Here is a 6,384-nt window from a genome sequence, read left to right on the forward strand (position 1 = left end):
GGCTAGCCGCGGCGTCTGCAATTTAGCGCGCGCCGGCGCGTTGGGCGTCTCGAGGGCCACGGAGCGGTGCGCCCGGTGTCTTCCATTAAAGGGGCACTTCAAGGTTAAAGGTTATTAGGTCAACGTTGACTCTTGAAATATCATCCCAGAAACCTCGAAACGCTTTTTATCTGTGCGAAGAAGAGACGTATTTTAAGAGAAAATGCGTTCTGGAGCGTCGGCGTACCTCTAGCGCAGTTCAAATCGCCCGCCCTCTGATCGAGGAGTAGTGACGTCATGGTCTCATATGGTGACTTTGACGAGCACATCGAAAATGGATTTCACCGCTCTTTCTGCGCACGCGCGAGGAGCAGTGGTTGCGAGAGAGAAATGTGGGGACTTTAGGTGCTCAAAATTTCTCGTCGTTTAGGTACTATGGGGAAGAAAACCGCTTGCTCCGTTTATCCCTAGCCAATGCCCTAGCCGAGCTTGTTGCAGCACAGAATCGACAGGATGCGTGGCCGGCAAGGCGAAAGAGCCGCGTCCGAGGTGAGTTTGTTGCTATTTTGATGCGACGGTAGCATATTAAATTTTGTAGTCGCAAAGGGATACGTTTGGGAGTGAGGTGTCTTCTCGGATGACTTTAGTGGCAAAGCATTACGTCGTGCCGATGCATTGTTCATTAGTGTCGTTGATCAAGGTCAGCATACCACACACTTCAGGGGAATCGCGGGAACGGAAACAGTTTACGAATTCAACTGCCGTGCCGATGCATTAGTTCTTAACGTAACTGAGCATACAACACACTTGGAGATTCGTGGGAATGGAAGTTTTGTACTCTGTATGTGTGTAAGTACTAAATCTTGCGTCGCCATGCAATCTGAGCCGTAGATCGTTGTGAGAGCCACACTGGCAAAACACTACGCCCTGCGGATGAATACGGAGCAAACTTATGCTAAAGAAAAGTGGTCGTCATGCAATTTCATAGCAGTAGACCGTTGTGAAAGCTGTACAGTAACACTGATATTGGTTACGTGGTGCAGATTCGTAGCGTTTCTGAGGTGCTTGTGCGCAAGGGTAATTAATAATCCCTGCTGTTACGATGTCTAGCTCATATACGGGGCGCTCTATGTGGGCGAAACAAGGGCTCAGACCGCTACAACCGCATGCGAAATAGCTCTGAATGCCTGCCAGTACACTTGTTCGGCGTCTCTGTGCTTGTACTGCGGCAGGAGACGTGACGGCAATTGGGCACGTATATCACAGTGGCCGCTTTCCACTCTTGGTATACTTTGCCGCAATACAATGCGCATATGATGCGCCTTGTATTGCCCTGGTGAAAACAATGTTTTCATACAGGGCAAGTCATCCATGTAGTGGGATTGCATTTATCGTTGGTGTAGTGTTGATGCACTTTCTGAAGTCCAACCTTTAATGCAACTTAGTTTTCGTTGGTGCAAGTGCTTCTACTGGAACCATCCAAAATATGATTTAACAAATCAGGTTGGTGAAAACAATGTTTTCATACAGGGCAAGTCATCCATGTAGTGGAATTGCATTTATCGTTGGTGTAGTGTTGATGCACTTTCTGAAGTCCAAACTTTAATGCAACTTAGTTTACGTTGGTGCAAGTGCTTCTACTGGAACCATCCAAAATATGATTTAACAAATCAGGTTGCTGTCTTGTAGTTTTAGAAATTTTCCTCTGGTCTCAAGTCTTTTCTGAATCTGGAAGAGCTGGCTGATTGCACATTTCATCTCGAGATAGCTCACACACTTCCAGCAGCACAGGTTAGCACACTTTGTTGACTGCAGATGAGCACTGCAAATTCAATCATTTTGATGAGGCACCGACCTAATGCCGCTCACTCTTGCCACAACACTTTTTCAACTTGTACTGTACTTGTTTCTTCCACCTTCCATTTGCAGCACCAGGGCTAAGGCACAACAGCAATAACATTTCTAGCAGAAAATTCTTGCTCCTTATCATCTGAGCTCCCCATTCATTTGCTACTTTCTTCAAATTTTTCTTTTCATGTGATGCTCTTGCCTTCACACACTGTCAGGCTTCTCCTTCATGCGTTTCTTTAATACTCCTTCTGTCTGCTTCTTTCTCGACATACCATGCATGCCTTCAGTCATGTCCAATTGATCGATGCAGTCTTGTCCTTTTGTCTCTCTCCTCCAGAACCTGCAACTTTCGACAACCACTCCCCAGCATTATTTTGCTTCTTTTTGTGATAGTGCCTGGCTATCTGTTGCTGATGCCACACATTCACTTTGCAATGGTTTATAAGACCACATACATAAATTAGTAGCTGTACAAAACCTTGATTCTCCAGCACTTCCACAAAATTCATGCAGATGTGGAAACACAGATTACACTTCATTCCTCACCACAGCTTACTATGTCTGCATCAAAGCTTGATATTACCTACACGTGTGCACTGTCTTTGTGTCTTCCTTTGTAGCTGTAGGTCGCTGCATGAGCAGAAAAAGATTTTGTTGCTTAAATGTTCATGTGCTTAAGTAGGCAATGTAGTGTACTTGATTTTCACAATGCTTAACTCAATTGGTGGTATGCCTGCACTATAACATGCACAAACTGAACAGCATATCCAAACCAGAAAATTGCTAGCCTATCACAGTTAGGTTGAGTCATTTGAATGAAAGTAGGGACAGTTTTTGTATGGGATGGCTGATGGCATTCAGGCTCATCATGTCAACATCAAAGTGGGAGCAAAAACGCAGTACATGTATAAAATATGAGCAGTTTTATTGGATTGTGGTGCTTTACATGCACCTCACTTCAAGCACAACGATGTCTTTGCGTGTCACCTGTGTCCAAATGAAGCCACTGCAGCTGGTGAGCAATGTGCTTGTAGATGGCACTGGCTACATTCCTTTGGAAAGGCATCCTTATGTTGCACAATGTAGTGAAGATGAAGGCTTTTAAATTAATGTGTACTTTATTTTTTATTTACCTCTCACCTACTGTTGCCAACACAAATGATGTCTCCTGGTAAGCCGAATGCCTGTGAACATTGCAAGGCACAGTGTCAGGCAACCGTTTATAATCTTCAGCATAATACTGTAGAAGGCGGCCTTCTGGTTTGTATACATGAAAGCACCAGGAAAGCAAGCTAGATAGACTAAAGACTAGCTGACTTGACAGCTCTGTACAGCCTGTACTGCTTACAGAAAGCAAGTCACACTAGTCACGGGACCTATAGCAGCGGCATGCAAATAGAGGTTTGTATTGCCTGTAGTACATATACATAGCCTTTCTTTGAAAAATATGTTTGGTCACTTTTCATTAACTTTACCTAGTCAGGACATGCATTATCACTTAAGCTGCTTGGTCTTCAAATAAAACGAGCATTTTCTGCATAGTAACTTTTACTTACATGAAATATGTGGTGGTGTTGACCTGTAGAAGTGTACAGAATACATAAAATCTTGAAGCACTTAAGCAGAATTTATAAACAATGCTAAATTTAGGTGGACTGACAAACTGGACTGTACAACACAGATAATATAGGGCACTTGCAAGACAGTTTCTTTATGGCCTCGTTCCTAGAAGGTATTTAGAACGAAAACAGTGTCAACTGATTGGGAAAGGAAAGGGGACAGACACAGTGCTCACTTATGACTCAAGGTTTTTTTTTGTGTGTGTGTGTGTGTGCAGTAATATATACGAGGTGGGTTCAGAAAGAAACCGAACTTTTGAAATAGCATGCCAATCAGCAGAGCGAGCGCGCTGCGGCTACTGAGCGCATGTAATGGCAGGTTTAGACAACAAACTGCCATTTGCCGCGTTTCGCTCTGACCGTAGTTGGCGAGCTACAGCCACTGAAGTGAGCACATGAACAAGCTGCTCTTCGGATTGGTGCCAAAGTGACAATGAAGGAATTGGAAGAACAGCGTGTGTGTGTGAAGTTCTGCTACAAACTTGGGAAAACTTTCACAGAGACTTTTCAGTTGCTTAGCCAAGCATACGGGGAGGACTGTGCGAGTCGCACGCAGTGCTATGGTTGGTTCAAGCGTTTTGAAGAGGGAAGAATGCTGGTCGGTGACGATCCCAAGCCTGGACAACCTTCCACATCCACAGATGATCACCATATTGAGGGAGTTCGAACTGTGATTCGCGGAAATCATTGTTTGACCGTTCGAGAAGTCGCTGATGAAGTGGGTATCAGCGTAGGATCATGTCATGAAATTTTGAGTGACAAACTAGGGATGCGTCGTGTCAGTGCAAAATTTGTGCCACGTTTGTTGTCTGGTGCACAGAAGCAGACCCGTGTTGAAATCAGCCATGAAATGCTTGCCACTGCCACTGACGATGAAAACTTCCTTAAGAATATCATAACAGCCGATGAGACATGGGTTTATGCCTACAATGTTGAAACGAAAGTGCAGTCGTCGCAGTGGGTGGCCAAAGGTTCTCCTCGTCCAAAAAAAGCACGCATGAGTCGGTCAAAAATGAAGGTGATGTTGGTTGTGTTTTTTGACTGCAAAGGCATTGCCCATCAGGAATTTGTGCCACATAGTTAGATGGTAAACAAAGAAGGTTGCCAGGGAACCCTAGCATATTTGAGAGATTCTGTGTGCAGTAAGAGGCCTGAATTGTGGGAAAATCAGGCTTGAATGTTGCATCATGACAATGCCCTGGCTCACATGTCGCTCCTTGTCCGCAGCTACTTAGCGAAACACCGCACTTCTTTTGTGCCCCTCCTACCATATTCTCCGGACCTAGACCCTTTCCAAATCGTAGAGGAGATCCAGGACAATGCGAGAAGAGACCTGCATGCCATTCCAGAAATTTCATTCCAGGAGGCTTTCCAAAAATGGAAGAAAAGATGGGAAGAGTGCAGTGCCAGTAGAGGGGACTATTTTGAAGGGGACAGCACTTAAGATGTTGTACCATAAGCAGCAAAGCTTTTATAGCAAAAGTTCGGTTTCTTTTTCAACACACCTCATATGCATGGAAAGGGTGGGGTTCAAGGCAGGTGCAACAAGAACGCCCAATGTGAGCTTCAATGTAGAGTTTAATGTCCAAACCACAGCAGTAAGCTGGTAACCTTTAAATGGTAAGCAGAACAGTAATGCTACGGGAACTGTCAGGCCCTTCATAATTGTAACAACCGTCGGAATGTTGAAGTGTCTTTTCAATGTCCCATTAATTTCCACTATTCTCATTCTAAATGGGCAAATGCACCTGCATTCATTTACCATAAGACATATCAAGAGATCAACCCCACTAATGCTAGTTCTTTCTAGGTAGCTGAAGCAAAATAGCATTTCGTTCAGTCAGTATTGATGCAAGTTTTCAAACACTCTTATCATGAAATAGCTCAGTTGCTCAGATCTTGAGCAAGGCAGTTATTAGCTGGTATAATGTCAGAATTTGTTTATCATTTACTGGTAGACCTGCTGATGATAATGTAAGCAGAATGCTGCTGAGACCAATGAGAAAGTGTGAAAAAGAAAATAATTATTACATTGTTCCAGCCATCATTCTCTAACGTGTCCACCCTGCCCCATCGTAAGCAATCACTTCACATCCCAGCATGCATATCTTGCGCATTTCTTTATTTCACTCCTTCTCTATTGTGTAGGACTGGCCATATTAGCTTAAAGCACTAGAAATCAATAAAATGACATCAGCATTGCCGCTGAGGAAAGACTGAAGTTAAAGAAAACAGAACAAAATCATACAAGGAAAGTAAGGTACAACACAAATTGATAAGGAAAAAAAATGTTCACAGAAAATCTGTACATGTGTAACAGAACCTTGTGGGTGCATAAAGAAAAAAAGACTAAATGTTAACCTCATCACCCAAAGGGTCCCTGAAACTATTTTATTGGTGTGACCTACACGTACACAGTATCTCTCCTCGAATGGTTACTCAAAAAAAGCTTCGTGTCACCATGCTATATAAAGAGCTGCAATTGGTTAAAAATTACCCTCCTCTCAAGCCTTTCCTCTCCAATGTCACTTTTATTCTATGTGGCCTTGGCTATGTCCTGCCTCATTGGACACGACATCGTACAGTGACAGTAGTGTTGGCTACTTGCAGTTTACTTGAATCTAGTGTGTTCCCATATGACTTAGAGTTATTGTGGTGATGATGGCCTCAAAACGAAGTTTACATAGAGCGCTTATGTTTTGTACAGTGTGCACTTGCGGTAACTTACTCTCTGCACTCACCTGCAGTACAAGAATATAAGTGCAATAGGTACAGTGCAAGTTTCTGCCACCACATGTACCCCTCTGCTGCTTTGCTTTGGTTGCTGTCGTCACTGTGCTATTGTTAAACATTATTGCATTCTTTTTCACTCTTTGCCTGCACATCTACAGCCTGGCACATCTATTGCAGAGCCCTGCTTTTTTGGGGAAACTCT

The sequence above is a fragment of the Dermacentor albipictus genome, chromosome 6 (assembly GCF_038994185.2).
Source record: "Dermacentor albipictus isolate Rhodes 1998 colony chromosome 6, USDA_Dalb.pri_finalv2, whole genome shotgun sequence".
Lineage (NCBI taxonomy): Eukaryota > Metazoa > Arthropoda > Arachnida > Ixodida > Ixodidae > Dermacentor > Dermacentor albipictus.